The 22,304-nt window shown below is 44.1% G+C and overlaps 1 pseudogene; it reads right to left on the bottom strand.

Moving 5' to 3' along the window:
* Positions 1-8,799: 8,799 nt before the first annotated feature.
* Positions 8,800-22,304, bottom strand: part of LOC135508556 (attractin-like) — a 194,836-nt pseudogene continuing 181,331 nt past the window's right edge.

The raw sequence follows: 22,304 nt of genomic DNA, 5'->3' as shown, positions 1-22,304 counted from the left end.
ATATGTTTTAAAAGTAACCAACAATTTACTCTGAGAATTTACCATGTTGAAAAGTGAATGAAATGTAACCACAGACATGATCAAAAAGTAGTCACTGCTCATTATACAACGGGTGGGTCTAATCCTGAATGCTGATTGGTTAAAAGCGCATTCCAGCCGGTGTCTATTCCACAAGTTAGCGCCGGCTAAATCTATGACATTAAAATGCCTATTTACTCTGTTCCATCTGACTGTGCAATCCACTATCTCATCAGCCCAGGCAGGGAATGTAAAACTTGGTCTCCACTATAAAAAGCATCTAGACATTATCTCACATTTCTTTTAGACTAACAATTCGTTTTCAACAAGTGGAGATTTGTATAAACCTTGCTGTCTGTCTCTCTGACATTTGTAACATTGTTTCAATATTCAAATTCAATCTCCAGCTGTCCTGTAGTAATGAATGTGTCGGGAGTCGGGACAAGACAGACAGGCAGGCAGCGTTTCTCAGCCAGTCAAAATCATGAATCACCAGCATTTGTATATATACAAAGAACTATCTATCAATAGAAAACAGGTAAACCAAACGAAGTGAAAATAGTTTGAAGTCTTTCCAGCTTCCGTTTGAAGTGATTGTATTAGCTGTGTTGTTGGCTAGCTCCTTTGAACAACAGTGTCCTGACGAGAGAGCACATTTTCTATGCCAGGTGAAATTACACCTCATTAGTTTATTGTTATGTATGTATCCAAATAAATGTAGCTAGAAATCAGCTTAAACAAACACAAATGCAGCTACTGTTGTTATTCAGGCTGCACTTTTTGACGTGACTGCGAGTTAGCCTTAGTTGGCTAGCTAGCAAGGGATAATAACTGCCAGCCAGTATGGCAATGGAACATTTAGAACGAACGACTAGAAAGATACAGAACAGAAAGACGACTGGGTCGCATCTCTGGCAACCGGACCAGCCGGCTTGGGTAGCAACCCGAGATTTGTGTCGGGACTATATCTTGTGGAAGGATGAAATAGTTAGAAGAAATTCATAAAAATCTAACTTACTTAACTTATTTCACTTTTACCCCTTTTTCTCACCAATTTCTTGATATCCAATTGAAAGTTAAGATTTGTAAGTCGCTCTGGATAAGAGCGTCTGCTAAATGACTTAAATGTAAATGTAAGAGGAGTCTTGTCTCATCACTGCAACCCCCCCCACGGACTCGGGAGAGGCAACGCTCGAGAGCTGTGCGTCTTCCGAAACACAACCCTGCCAAGACACACTGCTTCTTGACACACTGCCCACTTAACCCGGATGCCAACCACATACCAACGTGTCGGAGGAAACACCGTCCAACTGATGACCCAGGTCAGCTTGCAGGCGCCCGGCCCGCCACAAGGAGTCGCAAGAGCACGATAAGAGGGAAATCCCGGCTGACCAAACCCTCCCTTAGCCCGGATGAGGCTGGGCCAATTGTGTGCCCGCCTCATGGGTCTACCGGTCACGGCCGGGTCCGGCAAAATTAAGGCAGTTTATACAATTTTAAAACATCACAATACATTCAGACAGTGTACCCTCAGGCCCCTCCTCCTTACTACCACATATCTACAGTACTAAATCCATGTGTACAGGTGTGTATAGTGCGTATGTTATCGTGTGTGTGTGTGTGTCTGTGCCTATGTTTGTGTCTCTTCACAGTCCATGCTGTTCCGCAAGGTGTTTTTGTAATGTTTTTTAAAATCTAATTTTACTGCTGGCGTGAGTTACCTGATGTGGAATAGAGTTCCATGTAGTCATGGCTCTATGTAGTACTGTGCGCCTCCCATAGTCTGTTCTGGACTTGGGGACTGTGAAGAGACCTCTGGTGCCATGTCTTGTGTGGTATGCATGGGTGTCCGAGCTGTGTGCCAGTAGTTTAGACAGACAGCTCGGTGCCTTCAACATGTCAATACCTCTTCATAAATAAAAGTAGTGATGAAGTCAATCTGTCCTCCACTTTGAGCCAGGAGAGATTGACATGCATATTATTAAATGTTAGCTCTCTGCATACATCCAAGGGCCAACCGTGCGGCCCTGATCTGAGTCCTTTTTTGTGGCACCTGACCACACGACTGAACAGTAGTCCAGGTGCGACAAAACTAGGGCCTGTAGGACCTGCCTTGTTGATAGTGTTATTAAGAAGGTAGAAACTAGAGCCTGTAGGACTTGCCTTGTTGATAATGCTGTCAAGAAGGTAGAAACTAGGGCCTGTAGGACCTGCCTTGTTGATAATGCTGGTAAGAAGGTAGAACTAGGGCCTGTAGGACCTGACTTGTTGATAGTGTTGTTAAGAAGGTAGAAACAAGGGCCTGTAGGACCTGCCTTGTTGATAGTGTTGTTGAGAAGGTAGAAACTAGGGCCTGTAGGACCTGCCTTGTTGATAGTGTTGTTACGAAGGTAGAAACTAGGGCCTGTAGGACCTGCCTTGTTGATAATGCTGTTGATAGGGCCTGTAGGTGCCTTGTGATAAGAAGGTAGAAACTAGGGCCTGTAGGACCTGCCTTGTTGATTGCTTGATAATGCTGTGTTGTTAAGAAGGTAGAAACTAGGGCCTGTAGGACCTGCCTTGTTGATAGTGTTGTGTTGCCTGTAGGACCTGCCTTGTTGATAGTGTTGTTAAGAAGGTAGAAACTAGGGCCTGTAGGACCTGCCTTGTTGATAGTGCTGTTAAGAAGGTAGAAACTAGGGCCTGTAGGACCTGCCTTGTTGATAGTGTTGTTAAGAAGGTAGAAACTAGGGCCTGTAGGACCTGCCTTGTTGATAGTGTTGTAAAGGTAGAAACTAGGGCCTGTAGGACCTGCCTTGTTGATAGTGTTATTAAGAAGGTAGAAACTAGGGCCTGTAGGACCTGCCTTGTTGATAGTGTTGTTAAGAAGGTAGAAACTAGGGCCTGGAGGACCTGCCTTGTTGATAGTGTTGTTAAGAAGGTAGAAACTAGGGCCTGTAGGACCTGCCTTGTTGATAGTGTGTTGTTAAGAAGGTAGTTAAGAAGGTAGGGCCTGTAGGACCTGCCTTGTTGATAGTGTTGTTAAGAAGGTAGAAACTAGGGCCTGTAGGACCTGCCTTGTTTGATAGTGTTGTGATATGCTGTCAAGAAGGTAGAAACTAGGGCCTGTAGGACCTGCCTTGTTGATAGTGTTGTTAAGAAGGTAGAAACTAGGGCCTGTAGGACCTGCCTTGTTGATAGTGCTGTTAAGAAGGTAGAAACTAGGGCCTGTAGGACCTGCCTTGTTGATAGTGTTGTTAAGAAGGTAGAAACTAGGGCCTGTAGGACCTGTCTTGTTGATAATGCTGTTGATAATGCTGTCAAGAAGGTAGAAACTAGGCCTGTAGGACCTGTCTTGTTGATAATGCTGTTGATAATGTCAAGAAGGTGAAACTAGGCCTGTAGGAAGAAGGTAGAAACTAGGGCCTGTAGGACCTGCCTTGTTGATAAGTGAAACTAGGGCCTGCCTTGTTGATAGTGTTGTTAAGAAGGTAGAAACTAGGGCCTGTAGGACCTGCCTTGTTGATAGTGTTGTTAAGAAGGTAGAAACTAGGGCCTGTAGGACCTGTCTTGTTGATAATGCTGTTGATAATGCTGTCAAGAAGGTAGAAACTAGGCCTGTAGGACCTGCCTTGTTGATAATGCTGTCAAGAAGGTAGAAACTAGGGCCTGTAGGACCTGCCTTGTTGATAGTGTTGTTAAGAAGGTAGAAACTAGGGCCTGGAGGACCTGCCTTGTTGATAGTGTTGTTAAGAAGGTAGAAACTAGGGCCTGTAGGACCTGCCTTGTTGATAGTGTTGTTAAGAAGGTAGAAACCAGGGCCTGTAGGACCTGCCTTGTTGATAGTGTTGTAAAGAAGAGCAGCGCTTTATTATGGACATACTTCTCCAACTATTAGCTACTGATGTGTCAATATGTTTTGACCATGACAGTTTAACTTCAGGGCAGGTTTGTGACACAGTCGGGGATCGAACCCAGATCTGTAGTGAAGCCTCAGCACTCACTGTGATGCAGTGGTTTAGACAGCTGCACCACTCGGGAGGCCTCTGCATAAAGTTTGTAATGAAAATATATGTACAGCATTATTCGTAAGCCGTTGTATAAGTTTTCACTTAAATATAACTCTGTTCAATATATCCTATAATATATCAATTATCACTTAAATATAACTCTGTTGTCACGTCCTGGCCATAGTTTACTTTGTATGTTTCTATGTTTTGATTGGTCAGGGTGTGATCTGAGTGGGCATTCTATGTTGGATGTCTTGTTTGTCTATTTCTGTGTTTGGCCTGATATGGTTCTCAATCAGGGGCAGGTGTTAGTCATTGTCTCTGATTGGGAACCATATTTAGGTAGCCTGGGTTTCACTGTGTGTTTGTGGGTGATTGTTCCTGTGTTTTGCACCAGATAGGGCTGTTTCGGTTTTCGTACGTTTGTTATTTTGTTAGTTTATCGTGTATAGTTTCCGTATTTAATAAAATGAATCACAACTACGCTGCATTTTGGTCCGCTCCTCCTTCCCACAACGAAAGCCGTGACATCTGTGGTGCTGATCAACGGCAGAACGGCACTAACTTGGAACCTCAACTGACAAGCTAAATAGAGTGAAAACAGGAGTGAAAACATGGGATTTTTATAAATGTAATCCACTAAATACAAAATAAACAGGGACTAAATATTCACTACCGTTCAAAAGTTTGGGGTCACTCAGAAATGTCCTTGTTTTTGAAAGAAAAGCACATTTTTTTGTCCATTAAAATAACATCAAATTGATCAGAAATACATTGTAGACATTGTTAATGTAATGTTGTAAATGACTATTGTAGCTGGAAACTGAAGATTTTTTTAATGGAATATCTACATAGGCGTACAGAGGCCCGTTATCAGCAACCATCACTCCTTGTGTTCCAATGGTACGTTGTGTTAGCTAATCCAAGTTGATCATTTTAAAAGGCTAATTGATCATTAGAAAACCCTTTTGCAATTATATTAGCACAGCTGTAAATTGTTGTCCTGATCAGCACAAACGGGCTCTAACTAGAATAGAAAGAGGAGTGGGAGGCCCCGGTGCACAACTGAGCAATAGGACAAGTATATTAGAGTGTCTAGTTTGAGAAACAGACGCCTCACAAGTCCTCAAATGGCAGCTTCATTAAATAGTACCCACAAAACACCAGTCTCAACGTCAACAGTGAAGAGGCAACTCCGGGATGCTGGCCTTCGAGGCAGAGTTCCTCTGTCCGGTGTCTGTGTACTTTTGCCCATCTTAATTTCTTATTTTTATTGGCCAGTCTGAGATGTCTTTTTCTTTGCAACTCTGCCTAGTTGACTGGCATCATAATACAACATAATTATACAATATAATTAAATAAAATTAAAATCCTAATTAAAAGCAATTGAGACACGAAAACGCTATTTTGAAATGAAACTGAATGAAACATTCAGAGACTTGTCCCGAAGCCACTCCTGCGTTGTCTTGGCTGTGTGCTTAGGGTCGTTTTCTTGTTGGAAGGGGAACCTTCGCCCCCATCTGAGGTCCTGGGCGCTCTGGAGCAGGTTTTCATCAAGGATCTCTCTGTACTTTGCTCCGTTTATCTTTCTTCTTTCTCTCGATCCTGACTAGTCTCCCAGTCCCTGCTGCTGAAAAACATCCCCACAGCATAATGCTGCCACCACCATGCTTCCCTGTAGGGATGTAACCAGGTTCAGGCCAAAGAGTTCAATCTTGGTTTCATCAAACCAGAGAATCTTTTTTGTCATGGTCTGCGAGTCCTTTAGGTGCCTCTTGGCAAACTCCAAGTGGGCTGTCATGTGCCTTTTACTGAGGAGTTGCTTCCATCTGGCCACTCGGCCATAAAGGCCTGATTGGTGGAGTGCTGCAGAAATGGTTGTCCTTCTGGAAGGTTCTCCCATCTCCACAGGGGAACTCTAGTGCTCTGTCAGAGTGACTATCGGGTTTTTGGTCACCTCCCTGTCCAAGCCCCTTCTCCCCCGATTGCTCAGTTTGGCCGGATGGCCAGCTCTAGGAAGAGTCTTGGTGGTTCCAACCTTCTTCCATTTAAGAATGATGGAGGCCTTCCTGGGGACCTTCAATGCTGCAAAAACTATTTGGTACCCTTCCCCAGATCTGTGCCTCAACACAATCCTGTCTCTGAGCTCTACGGACCATTCCTTTAACCTCATTACTTGGTTTTTGCTCTGACATTCACTGTCAACTGTGGGACCTTATATAGACAGGTGTGTGCCTTTCCAAATCATGTCCAATCAATTGAATTTACCACACGTGGACTCCAATCAAGTTGTAGAAACATCTCAAGGATCATCAATGGAAACAGGATGCACCTGAACTCAATTTAGAATCTCATAGCAAAGAGTCTGAATACTTATGTAAATAAGGTATGTTTATTTTTTTAAATACATTTACAAAAAATTCTAAAACCTGTTTTCGCTTTGTTATTATGTGGTGTTGTGTAGATGTTTTTTAAAATCTAATATTTAATCCATTTTAGAATTAGGTTGTAACCTAACAAAAAAAATGTGCTAAAAGTCAATGGATCTGAATACTTCCTGAATGCACTGTAGATTATTTGGCTGTATGTATTTGTTGATATAGACCTGTTGTAAATGTGTATTATTGTTGCGTCACCATCATTATTGCGCAAAGAAATACGAGTACAAACACACATCTTTAAGCTACATATTATTTTGACAGAGGAACTGTCTATTGACCAGCATGATTAAACAGGACCACGTTTGAAACACAAGTGGCCCTGAGTTTATGGCAATATTCCACAGGTAAACTAACGGTTACATAAACCAGGAATGCAGACAGGCTGTATCTGAGCTGTCCAACACATCTGCTGTTTACCTACTGATCGACAAAGCATGTTATTCTGATGTTTTGCTAAAATACAGGTTTAAGGAAATAAAAATGCAGGCCTGCACTACATTTATACGAGACAAAACAGCTCCGTCAAGCCTTGCAAAGCTTGCGTTTATTTAATAATAAAAAAGCTGTGTAATGGGATAATGTCTTACTGTGGTGTGTGGAGAATCCAATACTTCATCTTGTATGTGGTACAAATCACATTATTGTGTGGAAGCGCCTCCTCTAAGACTGTGAATTAGGATGTTTGAGGTTTGAATCCTAAGCAACCTGCCTACACATAGTTTGGTGTACAATATCAACAGAGCTACTGTAGTAGGTCGAAGCTGTGTGATGGAAAGCCTTGGTAAAGCATGGGTGGAATAGGCTCTGTGGTGCTCATGTGAATTTCCTTATGTTTTCTCACTTAAAAACACAGCTTTAGTTTCTAACGCAACAGTAAAAGGTAGACAACAATGGGTGAATTTTACCATTTAATTATAAAACATTCATGTCATTATTTTATTTACATTTGTAATTACAATATCATCACTTAGCTAGTAATCCTCAGTTTCAACATAGTTTAATCACTTTTCTAGTGGAGCTTTTTGTTCTGCTGAACATCATGTGCTGCCTTGTACATTACTGTTCTTTAAGAGCCTCGGGAGTTTGATTTTCAAAACCAATCAACAAATATATCATTCACAATACTTTGTCATTATTTAAAAAAACAAACAGCATCGCTGCTAAATTATACATATTAACAAACTATTTTCTCAAGTATCTACAATGCCAATTTACAAAGAGAGGAAGAGAGAGAAGAGAGAGAGAGGAGAAAGGGAGAGATAAAACTGAAAACTCTGAGGAATTGGAGGCTTTGTTGGATACCAGGGTATGTATGTTCCTAGGGGGTTGTTGTGTATCTCTGTTAACGGAGACCAGTTCCTAGGGGGTTGTTGTGTATCTCTGTTAACGGAGACCAGTTCCTAGGGGGTTGTTGTGTATCTCTGTTAACGGAGACCAGTTCCTAGGGGGTTGTTGTGTATCTCTGTTAACGGAGACCAGTTCCTAGGGGGTTGTTGTGTATCTCTGTTAACGGAGACCAGATCTTAGGGGGTTGTTGTGTATCTCTGTTAACGGAGACCAGTTCCTAGGGGGTTGTTGTGTATCTCTGTTAACGGAGACCAGTTCCTAGGGGTTGTTGTGTATCTCTGTTAACTGAGACCAGTTCCTAGGGGGTTGTTGTGTATCTCTGTTAACGGAGACCAGATCTTAGGGGGTTGTTGTGTATCTCTGTTAACGGAGACCAGTTCCTAGGGGGTTGTTGTGTATCTCTGTTAACGGAGACCAGTTCCTAGGGCGTTGTTGTGTATCTCTGTTAACGGAGACCAGTTCCTAGGGGGTTGTTGTGTATCTCTGTTAACGGAGACCAGTTCCTAGGGGGTTGTTGTGTATCTCTGTTAACGGAGACCAGTTCCTAGGGGGTTGTTGTGTATCTCTGTTAACTGAGACCAGTTCCTAGGGGGTTGTTGTGTATCTCTGTTAACGGAGACCAGTTCCTAGGGGGTTGTTGTGTATCTCTGTTAACTGAGACCAGTTCCTAGGGGGTTGTTGTGTATCTCTGTTAACGGAGACCAGTTCCTAGGGGGTTGTTGTGTATCTCTGTTAACGGAGACCAGTTCCTAGGGGGTTGTTGTGTATCTCTGTTAACGGAGACCAGTTCCTAGGGGGTTGTTGTGTATCTCTGTTAACGGAGACCAGTTCCTAGGGGGTTGTTGTGTATCTCTGTTAACGGAGACCAGTTCCTAGGGGGTTGTTGTGTATCTCTGTTAACTGAGACCAGGTCCTAGGGGGTTGTTGTGTATCTCTGTTAACTGAGACCAGTTCCTAGGGGGTTGTTGTGTATCTCTGTTAACGGAGACCAGTTCCTAGGGGTTGTTGTGTATCTCTGTTAACGGAGACCAGTTCCTAGGGGGTTGTTGTGTATCTCTGTTAACTGAGACCAGTTCCTAGGGCGTTGTTGTGTATCTCTGTTAACGGAGACAAGTTCCTAGGGGGTTGTTGTGTATCTCTGTTAACGGAGACCAGTTCCTAGGGGGTTGTTGTGTATCTCTGTTAACAGAGACCAGTTCCTAGGGGGTTGTTGTGTATCTCTGTTAACGGAGACCAGTTCCTAGGGGGTTGTTGTGTATCTCTGTTAACGGAGACCAGTTCCTAGGGGGTTGTTGTGTGATAGCATGAGCTGACAGAATAGGAGGGCCAGCAGGGGTTTGGTCACCTGTTGGACATATTTTAAAAGGTGTCACCAGGCAAGGGGCATCATGATGTAATGAGGAGAGTAGAGGACAGTGTATAGGTGCCACCCCAGGGAGAGGACAGTGTACAGGTGCCACCCCAGGTAGAGGACAGTGTACAGGGGCCACCCCAGGGAGAGGACAGTGTACAGGGGCCACCCCAGGTAGAGGACAGTGTACAGGTGCCACAGGAGTGTACAGGAGGCTACAGGCTCTCACAGGAGAGGAGGCTACAGCCTCTCACAGAAGAGGAGGCTACAGCCTCTCACAGAAGAGGAGGCTACAGCCTCTCACAGAAGAGGAGGCTACAGCCTCTCACAGAAGAGGAGGCTACAGCCTCTCACAGAAGAGGAGGCTACAGCCTCTCACAGAAGAGGAGGCTACAGGCTCTCACAGGAGAGGAGGCTACAGCCTCTCACAGAAGAGGAGGCTACAGGCTCTCACAGGAGAGGAGGCTACAGGCTCTCACAGGAGAGGAGGCTACAGCCTCTCACAGAAGAGGAGGCTACAGCCTCTCACAGAAGAGGAGGCTACAGCCTCTCACAGAAGAGGCGGCTACAGGCTCTCAGAGGAGAGGAGGCTGGAGGAGACATGATATCTCTGTTAGGAGAGAGAGACATGATCTCTGTTAGGAGAGAGAGACGTGATATCTCTGTTAGGAGAGAGAGACATGATATCTCTGTTAGGAGAGAGAGACATGATATCTCTGTTAGGAGAGAGAGACGTGATATCTCTGTTAGGAGAGAGAGACATGATATCTCTGTTAGGAGAGAGAGACGTGATATCTCTGTTAGGAGAGAGAGACGTGATATCTCTGTTAGGAGAGAGAGACGTGATATCTCTGTTAGGAGAGAGAGACGTGATATCTCTGTTAGGAGAGAGAGACGTGATATCTCTGTTAAGAGAGAGACATGGAGACAACTATCAACTACACCGCCTGACTGGCTCCATGAGGACTTACAGGCTAAGAGGGGAGGCAGAGAGCTGGGGTTATTAAGGTGTGTTTTGGATATTAACAGAGGGGAAAACAGCGCCTGTACAGGACTGAACCAGCACAGCCCAGTGGCTTTAACCTACAAGGATGTGGTTGGTAGCTCCGGTTAAAACTATACAATCTGACAGGGGTTTTCCAGCCTAACAGAGGAGGCTGGAGTATTCAGGGGTGTCAGTGAGTCAGGACATCAACAGAGGAAACACAAGAGGGGAAGAAAACATGGACGAGCCTGGTCCCAGATCTGTTTGGCATGTCAATGACCATAGTGAGCTGGCAAGACAACATAACCAGATCTGTTTGGCATGTCAATGACCATAGTGAGCTGGCAAGACAACGTAACCAGATCTGTTTGGCATGTCAATGACCATAGTGAGCTGGCAAGACAACATAAACAGATCTGGGATTGAATAAAGCACAGCCATAAGGTCCTGTTCTAAACTAGTAAGACACATAGTCCATGATGCCTGTTCTCTCCAACAGCTCTGTCTGGATGTGTTGCTGCATTTAAGTGTTTAAAAAATATATATATTTAACCTTTATTTAACTAGGCAAGTCAGTTAAGAACAAATTCTTATTTACAATGACGGCCTACCGGGGAACAGTGGGAGTGGGTTAACTGCCTTGTTCAGGGGCAGAACGACAGATGTTTTATCTTGTCAGCTCGGGGATTTGATCTAGGAGCCTTTCGGTTACTGGCCCAACACTCTAACCACCACTATGCTAACTATTTAAAGGGTAGTTAGCATAAACATAACCACATGTAATGTAACATGTAATGATTTACACTAGTTTACTCATCAAATGTCCCAATGCAAATATCCCTCCCTTTTCAATTACAGGAGTTAGACAGAACACCCATCAGAATTCACAACAATGCCCAAATCATGTCAGAAAATGTTTTTCCGGGTGTGATGCAATATAGAGGACCCATCAAGCCAGACTATTCCCTATAACGTAAACTCCAACAAAATATAACTTCAAATGTATACAATTAAACGAGATTGTCATGACTACTGGTTTGAATAGAATTTTCAGCCAACTTACAAGCAAATACTATGAATTTATTGTTACAAATCAACTTACAAAGTTGCTAGCTGTCCCGACTAGATCACCGACCATTTCGAATCCCACCGTACCTTCTCCACTATGCAATCTGGTTTCCAAGCTGGTCATGGGTGCACCTCAGCCACGCTCAAGGTCCTAAACGATATCATAACTGCCATCGATAAAAGACAGTACTGTGCAGCCGTCTTCATCGACCTGGCCAAGGCTTTCGACTCTCAATCACCGTATTCTTCGACTATTATTCGACTCTGTCAATCACAACATCCTTATTGGCAGACTCAACAGCCTTGGTTTCTCAAATGATTGCCTTGCCTGGTTCACCAACTACTTCTCTGATAGAGTTCAGTGTGTCAAATCGGAGGGCCTGTTGTCTGGACCTCTGGCAGTCTCTATGGGGGTGCCACAGAGTTCAATTCTTGGGCCGACTCTCTTCTCTGTATACATCAATGATGTCGCTCTTGTTGCTGGTGAGTCTCTGATCCACCTCTACGCAGATGACACCATTCTGTATACTTCTGGCCCGTCGTTGGACACTGTTTTAACTAACCTCCAGACGAGCTTCAATGCCATACAACTCTCCTTCCATGGCCTACAGCTGCTCTTAAATGCAAGTAAAACTAAATGCATGCTCTTCAACCGATCGCTGCCCACACCTGCTTGCCCATCCAGCATCACTACTCTGGACAGCTCTGACTTGGTTAGACTTTAAACTCTCCTTCCAGACTCACTTTAAGCATCTCATATCCAACATTAAATCTAGAATCGGCTTCCTATTTCGCAACAAAGCATCCTTCACTCACACTGCCAAACATACCCTCGTAAAACTGACTATACTACTGATCCTTGACTTCGGCAATGTCATTTACAAAATAGCCTCCAACACTCTACTCAGCAAACTGGATGCAGTCTATCACAGTGCCATCCGTTTTGTCACCAAAGCCCCATATACTAGCCATCACTGTGACCTGTATGCTCTCGTTGCCTGGCCCTCGCTTCATATTCGTCACCAAACCCACTGGCTCCAGGTCATCTATAAGTCTTTGCTAGGTAAAGCCCCGCTTTATATCAGCTCACTGGTCACCATAGCAGCACCCCCCATGGTACACGATCCAGCAGGTATATTTCACTGGTCACCCCCAAAGCCTATTCCTCCTTTGACCGCCTTTCCTTCCAGTTCTCTGCTGCCAAGGACTGGAAAAAATTGCAAAAATCAATGAAGTTGGAGACTCATATCTCCCTCACTTTAAGCATCAGCTGTCAGATCAGCTCACAGATCATTGCACCTGTACATAGCCCATCTGTACATAGCCCATCCAACTACCTCATCCCCATACTGTTATATATTTTTGCTCCTTTGCACCCCAGTATCTTTACTTGCACACTCATCTTCTGCACATCAATCACTCCAGTGTTTAACTGCTATATTGTAATTACTTCGCCACTACGGCCTATTTATTGCCTTACCTCACTAATCTTACCTCATTTGCACACACTGTATATAGATTGTTTTATTGTGTTATTGACTGTATGTTTGTTTATTCCATGTGTAACTCTGTGTTGTTGTTTGTGTCGGGCTGCTTTGCTTTATTTTGACCAGGTCGCAGTTGTAAATGAGAACTTGTTCTCAACTGGCCTACCTGGTTAAATAAAGGTGAAAAAAATGGTAGCCCTGCTAGACTGCTAACTTTAGCCCTACTAGACTGTTAACTATAGCCCTGCTAGACTGCTAACGTTAGCCCTACTCGACTGTTAACGTTAGCCCTACTAGACTGCTAACGTTAACCCTGCTAAACGGCTAACGTTAGCCCTGCTAGACTGCTAACGTTAGCCCTGCTAGACTGCTAACGTTAGCCCTGCTAGACTGCTAACGTTAGCCCTGCTAGACTGCTAACGTTAGCCCTGCTAGACTGCTAACGTTAGCCCTGCTAGACTGCTAACGTTAGCCCTACTAGACTGCTAACGTTAACCCTGCTAGACTGCTAACGTTAGCCCTGCTAGACTGCTAGCGTTAGTCCTGCTAGACTGCTAGCGTTAGCCCTACTAGACTGCTAACGTTAGCCCTGCTAGACTGCTAGCATTAGCCTTACTAGACTGCTAACGTTAGCCCTACTAGACCGCTAACGTTACATTAGCCCTGAATGAGTCAGCCAGTTACTATCAACACCTAGCTTACTGCTACAGTAAAGTAAACAACAGGCTGTTATACAGAGCCAGAGTGCCACATCTGTTTGTGCTCTTGCCAACTCCATTGCTGTCATTGTCAAGACAGACAAACAGACTGGCACTCAGGCTGGGGACTAACTGATATAACTGGTGAGGTGTAGAAACAAACTAAATGTGACAGCTATCTGGTAGTAGAAAGCATACCAAGTAGGATGACTGGTAGTTTAGCAGACAGACAGCATACCAAGTAGGATGACTGATAGTTGATCAGACAGACAGACAGGCAGCATACCAAGTAGGATGACTGATAGTTGATCAGACAGACAGACAGGCAGCATACCAAGTCGGATGACTGATAGTTGATCAGACAGACAGACAGAATACCAAGTAGGATGACTGGTAGTTGATCAGACAGACAGACAGACAGACAGACAGAATAACAAGTAGAATGACTGGTAGTTGATCAGACAGATAGAATACCAAGTAGAATGACTGGTAGTTGATCAGACAGACAGACAGATAGACAGACAGAATACCAAGTAGGATGACTGGTAGTTGATCAGACAGACAGACAGACAGACAGACAGACAGAATAACAAGTAGAATGATTGGTAGTTGATCAGACAGACAGACAGACAGACAGACAGAATACCAAGTAGGATGACTGGTAGTTGATCAGACAGACAGACAGACAGACAGACAGACAGAATACCAAGTAGGATGACTGGTAGTTGATCAGACAGACAGACAGATAGACAGACAGAATACCAAGTAGGATGACTGGTAGTTGATCAGACAGACAGACAGACAGACAGACAGACAGACAGAATACCAAGTAGAATGACTGGTAGTTGATCAGACAGACAGACAGACAGACAGACAGACAGACAGACAGAATACCAAGTAGAATGACTGGTAGTTGATCAGACAGACAGACAGACAGACAGAATACCAAGTAGAATGACTGGTAGTTGATCAGACAATGGACAGCGATCAAGCTTCTCCTTTACTCTGCCCAGGTGGTAGAGGACTAATACAAGTCTTTTTTCTTTCCCCTAAGTTCAACATGTCTGTCAGCCAGGTGTGGTTCCCCAGGTGCAGCAGGTGTGACTGTCCATCAGACATCCCTCTCCCTCTCCCCTCCTCCTCTTAGCAGGTATACAGCTCCCCCCAGGAAACCCCTGCCTCTCTCTCTCTCCATCCCTCCCTCCAGTCCGGGGGTGTAGTCTCTGGGGCAGGGGGAGGGGATAGGGTGGGGTCCAGGACCGTGGCAGGGGGTAGGGGTCAGATACAGGTGGAGGGCTGTGCAGAGGGGTGTTGCTTCCTGTTCCTCAGACCACATGACTTCTCCTTGTAAACAAGAGACATCTGCTGAGACACATCCACCAGGGCCGAGGCCACCGTTAGACCTACACAGAGACAGGAAGTGATATATTAGTAACAGGAAGTGATGTATTAGTTTGTCACTAAACAATATGGGCCTTAGGATACCGTGTTGAATTCAGGCGATGGTTAGATAAACAAATAGAATATGATGTATTAATAGAATTATTCATCAAACCACTCTGAGGTTTGAAAGACTAATTATATAGATTCATATATGATTAGTGTTCATTATATAGATTTACCTGATTAGTGTTTAGTATATAGAGAAACATACAGTCTATTAACATAGTTATGTGTCAGACTGTTTAGATAAACAGTCTATCAACATAGTTCTACATCAGAGTGTTCAGATAAACAGTCTACCAACATAGTTCTACGTCAGAGTGTTCAGATAAACAGTCTATTAACATAGTTCTACATCAGAGTGTTCAGATAAACAGTCTATTAACATAGTTCTACATCAGAGTGTTCAGATAAACAGTCTATTAACATAGTTCTACATCAGAGTGTTCAGATAAACAGTCTATTACCATAGTTCTACGTTAGAATTAGATAAACAGTCTATTAACATAGTTCTACGTCAGAGTGTTCAGATAAACAGTCTATCAACATAGTTCTACGTCAGTGTGTTCAGATAAACAGTCTATTAACATAGTTCTACGTCAGAGTGTTCAGATAAACAGTCTATTAACATAGTTCTACATCAGAGTGTTCAGATAAACAGTCTATTAACATAGTTCTACATCAGAGTGTTCAGATAAACAGTCTATTAACATAGTTCTACGTCAGTGTTCAGATAAACAGTCTATCAACATAGTTCTACATCAGAGTGTTCAGATAAACAGTCTATTAACATAGTTCTACGTCAGAGTGTTCAGATAAACAGTCTATTAACATAGTTCTACATCAGAGTGCTCAGATAAAAATACAGTCTATTAACATAGTTCTACATCAGAGTGTTCAGATAAACATCTAAAGCATTTTACATCAGAGTGTCCAGATGCTAAACAGTCTATTAACATACATCCTCCAGAGTGTTCAGATAAACAGTATATTAACATATTCTATGATGTGATAAAAATACAGGCTATTGATGGTCAGAACATGATGATGTGATGGCAGAATTAAAGCATTTTGATGGCCAGAACATGATGATGTGATGGCAGCAGGACTGTTGATGGTCAGAACATGATGATGTGATGGCATACCATCTGTTGATGGTCAGAACATGATGATGTGATGGCAGGCCTTTGTGATGGTCAGAACATGATGATTGATGGCAGCATTAAGGGCTGTTGATGGTCAGAACATGATGATGTGATGGCTGCAGGGCTGTTGATGGTCAGAACATGATGATGTGCTGGCAGCAGGGCTGTTGATGGTCAGAACATGATGATGTGATGGCAGCAGGGCTGTTGATGGTCAGAACATGATGATGTGATGGGCAGGGCTGTTGATGGTCAGAACATGATGATGTGATGGCAGCAGGGCTGTTGATGGTCAGAACATGATGATGTGATGGCAGCAGGGCTGTTGATGGTCAGAACATGATGATGTGATGGCAGGGCTGTTGATGGTCAGAACATGATGATGTGATGGCAGCAGGGCTGTTGATGGTCAGAACATGATGATGTGATGGCAGCAGGGCTGTTGATGGTCAGAACATGATGATGTGATGGCAGCAGGGCTGTTGATGGTCAGAACATGATGATGTGATGGCAGCAGGGCTGTTGATGGTCAGAACATGATGATGTGATGGCAGCAGGGCTGTTGATGGTCAGAACATGATGATGTGATGGCAGCAGGGCTGTTGATGGTCAGAACATGATGATGTGATGGCAGCAGGGCTGTTGATGGTCAGAACATGATGATGTGATGGCAGGGCTGTTGATGGTCAGAACATGATGATGTGATGGCAGCAGGGCTGTTGATGGTCAGAACATGATGATGTGATGGCAGCAGGGCTGTTGATGGTCAGAACATGATGATGTGATGGCAGCAGGGCTGTTGATGTTCAGAACATGATGATGTGATGGCAGCAGGGCTGTTGATGGTCAGAACATGATGATGTGATGGCAGCAGGGCTGTTGATGGTCAGAACATGATGATGTGATGGCAGGCCTGTTGATGTTCAGAACATGATGATGTGATGGCAGCAGGGCTGTTGATGGTCAGAACATGATGATGTGATGGGCAGGGCTGTTGATGGTCAGAACATGATGATGTGATGGCAGCAGGGTTGTTTATGGTCAGAACATGATGATGTGATGGCAGCAGGGCTGTTGATGGTCAGAACATGATGATGTGATGGCAGGGCTGTTGATGGTCAGAACATGATGATGTGATGGGCAGGGCTGTTGATGGTCAGAACATGATGATGTGATGGCAGCAGGACTGTTGATGGTCAGAACATGATGATGTGATGGCAGCAGGGCTGTTGATGGTCAGAACATGATGATGTGATGGCAGCAGGGCTGTTGATGGTCAGAACATGATGATGTGATGGCAGGGCTGTTGATGGTCAGAACATGATGATGTGATGGCAGCAGGGCTGTTGATGGTCAGAACATGATGATGTGATGGCAGGGCTGTTGATGGTCAGAACATGATGATAAATGACATGTTGTGTAAAGGCCTGAAAAAGAACCTTGGGGAGGAGGCCGCCTCTGTGAGCTCCAGATGGAAGGTTTTGTTATGACAGAGTGACAATTTAATTAATAAAAGACCTAAAGCTGACAGACTGGGAGAGAGGGGGAGGGATAAGGAGAGATAGGGGAGAGCGAAGGGGGAGAGGGAGAGAGAGAGTGGAGGGGAGAGAGATATGGGGAGAGAGATAGGGGGAGAGAGTGAGTGAGCAGGGGGTCATCCCTCTATCTTACCAGACTGACCGGGTGGGGGGATGCCCCCAGTGCCTCTGGGTAAACGGACGAAGATGGAGAGGACAGCAGCCTTGTTCCCAAAACACGGCTCCATGGCGATGGGCTTGGGCACCGTCTGGACAGGAAAGAGAGACATCAGGTAAGACGTTAGAGATACAATTTCCATTTTTTAAAATTCTCTGTGTCATATCAACAGTCCTGCTGGGCGTGACAAGGAGTTGGCCAAAGAGCAGAAACAGACTGGCAGTCGGGATAACCAGCTGAATGCTCCTGTACACTTTACTGCAACAATTCATCAGAGCTCTCCAGTCAGACAGGCACAGTGGATTGCAGGGTTAAGACAGTTAACACTCTAGCCTCACCCAACAGAGAACAATCTCGCTCTTCCTCCTCGACAGCCCTTCTCACCATCTATCTCTAACAATCTCTCTACCAATCTCTCTATCAATCTATCTTTCAATCTCTATTCTGCTTTCCTCTTTATCCTTCTCTCTTCTCTCCTCCTCTTCTTCGTCTATCTATCTATCTCGCTCTCTTTTCTCAATCCCACACACGTGCACATGGACACATACCTCTCTTTCCAAGAGGGAACCCACACATAGTCTGTGTCCCAATCAACAAGAGGGAACCCACACATATGCTGTATCCCAATCAACAAGAGGGAACCCACACATATGCTGTATCCCAATCAACAAGAGGGAAACACATAGGCCTTATCCCAATCAACAAGAGGGAACCCACACATATGCTGTATCCCAATCAACAAGAGGGAACCCACACATAGGCCTGTATCCCAATCAACAAGAGGGAACCCACACATAGTCTGTGTCCCAATCAACAAGAGGGAACCCACACATATGCTGTATCTCAATCAACAAGAGGGAACCCACACATAGGCCTTATCCCAATCAACAAGAGGGAACCCACACATATGCTGTATCCCAATCAACAAGAGGGAACCCACACATATGCTGTATCCCAATCAACAAGAGGGAACCCACATATAGGCTGTATCCCAATCAACAAGAGGGAACCCACATATAGGCTGTATCCCAATCAACAGAGGGAACCCACATATAGGCTGTATCCCAATCAACAAGAGGGAACCCACACATAGGCTGTGTCCCAATCAACAAGAGGGAACCCACACATATGCTGTATCTCAATCAACAAGAGGGAACCCACACATAGGCCTTATCCCAATCAACAAGAGGGAACCCACACATAGGCTGTATCCCAATCAACAAGAGGGAACCCACATATAGGCTGTATCCCAATCAACAAGAGGGAACCCACATATAGGCTGTATCCCAATCAACAAGAGGGAACCCACATATAGGCTGTATCCCAATCAACAAGAGGGAACCCACACATAGGCTTTGTCCCAATCAACAAGAGGGAACCCACACATAGGCCTTATCCCAATCAACAAGAGGGAACCCACACATATGCTGTATCCCAATCAACAAGAGGGCTGTATCCCAATCAACAAGAGGGAACCCACACATAGGCCTTATCCCAATCAACAAGAGGGAACCCACACATATGCTGTATCCCAATCAACAAGAGGGAACCCACACATATGCTGTATCCCAATCAACAAGGATGTTGTATTTTCAGGCAGTATTTCTAGGCATGATGTCACAATTGGCATGTCCCAATTCCAAGTTCCTTTAAAATGGGCAGCATCCCATGAATCCTTCGCCGAGCAGGCTATACCATAACATCTTGCGACGCACCGAAAATTCTAAACAATTCTGAATTAATGGTGGACAAAACTCCCCACTTGGGAGAACATTTTCCAGAAGAATAAGGAATAACTTCAACAAATGTAAGTATAACGTTTATTTATTCACCAAATTATGTAAAAATATTCAACAAATTACTTTCATAAGAATTTTATTTTTCAAATGTTGAGTAACTGTTGTTTATCAGCCCGTTGCCACACTAGCTAGCAAATCGTATGCAATAGCTAGCTAACATTAACGTTAGTAGGTGATCTCATCCTGCATTCAGTTGTTTAGAGATTAACAACTAAACTAAATGCGCCTAATCGTACATTCAGCAAAGTGTAAATTGTGAAGACCTGGACAGTTTTTAAATCAGGAATTGGTGAACTTGCTAGCCAGCTAAAGACATGTAGCAACTAGTTTTTCCCCCATTTGTTTTCCAGGGACTGAAGTAGACACCTGATTGTCTTTCACTCCATTGCTTTGGCTTGGCAGGAGAAAACAGTCCTGCCCGACTCGTTTGGAGGTAAGACATTTTAACAACATCTGATGAAAAACGTAGATAATGCAGCCAGCTGTGGTTCCTGTTCAATCTAGGCTTGCCAGCCAAGTGATTTGTGCATTCTGATGTTGATTCTGTTTGGCAAGCCTGTTTACCATAGTAGCAGTGTCTGTTTAGCGACCTAACTTCAGCTTGTCACGTTCCCTTCGTCGGTGTGGTTGGCGTTACTTGTTCAAGTTTTTATTTTTTTTTTACCTTTATTTAACCAGGCAAGTCAGTTAAGAACAAATTCTTATTTTCAATGACGGCCTAGGAACAGTGGGTTAACTGCCTGTTCAAGGGCAGAACGACAGATTTTTACCTTGTCAGCTCGGGGGTTTGAACTCGCAACCTTCCGGTTACTAGTCCAACGCTCTAACCACTAGGCTACCCTGCCGCCCCCAGATGATAGGTTATTCAACTCTTACTGTAAACAACTGGACCAGCCTAACATATGCAAAACTGGTAACAAAACGCACGAATAAAGGTTGTTGTTGCTTCAGCACTCTGAAGCAGCTCTGAAATTTCAGCAGTGAAGGTACATTTTTCCTCCTAGTCTCTGCTTGAAGGACATGTCCTCCTGACACCCTGCAGATGTAAAGGAGGTGTTGGGAACCAGGAAAATAACTATATCCCTGGATTTTATACCCAACAAAAATAGAAATGTAACATGCTAACAATTTCAACATTTTGCTGAGTTACAGTTCATATAAGAAAGTCAGTCAATTGAAATAAAAGGATTAGGTCCCTGATCTATGCATGTGTAAATCATCTAGAAAGATGTGTCGGCATCGAGTCTCTGTCTCTGGCCTCCTCCTGCTCTACAGCAGTCTCACAACTCAATCGCTGGTTGAAAACTGTTTTCTGCCCCTCCCAAAAGATAGAATTTGTAGATAATTGGCCCCCTTTCTGGGACTCACCCACAAACAGGACCTGCTGAGGAGTGACGGACTCCATCCTAGCTGGAGGGGCGCTCTCATCTTATCTACCAACATAGACAGGGCTCAAACTCCCCTAGCTCCACAATGTGATAGGGTGCAGGCCAGGCAGCAGGCTGTTAGCCAGCCTGCCAGCTTAGTGGAGTCTGCCACTAGCACAGTCAGTGTAGTCAGCTCAGCTATCCCCATTGAGACCATGTCTGGGCCTCGATCTAGGTTGGGCAAAACTAAACATGGTGGCATTCGCCTTAGCAATCTCACTAGGATAAAGATTATTGAAAGAGATGGTGACAAGTAGTCAGCTCAGCTATCCCCATTGAGACTATGTCTGGGCCGTGATAAAAGCCTCGATCTAGGTTGGGCAAAACTAAACATGGCGGTGTTCATTTTAGCAATCTCACTGGAATACCGACCACCTTCATTCCTCAAAATAGGGCTACTTAATGTTAGATCCCTCACTCCCAAGGCAGTCAGAGCCAATGAACTAAACACGGATCATAATATTGATGTGACTGGCCTGACTGAAACGTGGCTCATGCCTGATGAATTTACTGTGTTAAAATGGCCTCTCCTCCTGGTTACACTAGTGAGCATATCCCCTGTGCATCCTGCAAAGGCGGAGGTGTTGCTAACATTTATGAAAAATTTCAATTTGCAACAAAAAAAATTACTGCGTTTTCTTCTTTTGAGCTTCTAGTCATGAAATCTATGCAGCCTACTCAATCACTTTTTATAGCTACTGTTTACAGGCCTCCTGGGCCATATACAGCGTTCCTCACTGAGTTCCCTGAATTCCTATCGGACACTGTAGTCATGGCAGATAAAGTCACCCAAAATTTGAATATTAATATTCACATGGAAAAATCCCTAAACCCACTCCAAAAGGCTTTCGGAGTCATCATCGACTCAGTAGGTTTTGTCCAACATGTCTCTGGACCCACTCACTGTCACAGTTATACTCTGGACCTAGTTTTGTCCCATGGAATAAATGTTGTGGATCTTAATGTTTTTCCTCATAATCCTGGACTATCGGACCACCATTTTATTATGTTTGCAATCGTAACAAATAATCTGCTCAGACCCCAACCAAGGAGCATCAAAAGCCATGCTATAAATTCTCGGACAACACAAAGATTTCTAGATGCCCTTCCAGACTCCCTCCACTTACCCAAGGACAAAAATCGGCTAACCACCTAACTGAGGAACTCAATTTAACCTTGCGTAATACCCTAGATGCAGTCGCACCCCTAAAAACAAAACAAAAACATTTGTTACAAGAAATTTGAAAATACCTGAGCCCTGAAGCTTCCAGAAAATTGGAAGGGAAATGGGACTACACCAAACTAGAAGTTCTGACTAGCTTGGAAAGACAGTACCGTGCAGTATCGAAGAGCCCTCACTGCTGCTCCACCAAACTGGAAGTCTTCCGACTAGCTTGGAAAGACAGTACCG

Source organism: Oncorhynchus masou, chromosome 21 (assembly GCF_036934945.1).
Source record: "Oncorhynchus masou masou isolate Uvic2021 chromosome 21, UVic_Omas_1.1, whole genome shotgun sequence".
In the NCBI taxonomy this organism is placed as follows: domain Eukaryota; kingdom Metazoa; phylum Chordata; class Actinopteri; order Salmoniformes; family Salmonidae; genus Oncorhynchus; species Oncorhynchus masou.
This window is presented reverse-complemented; position numbering and strand designations above follow the sequence as displayed.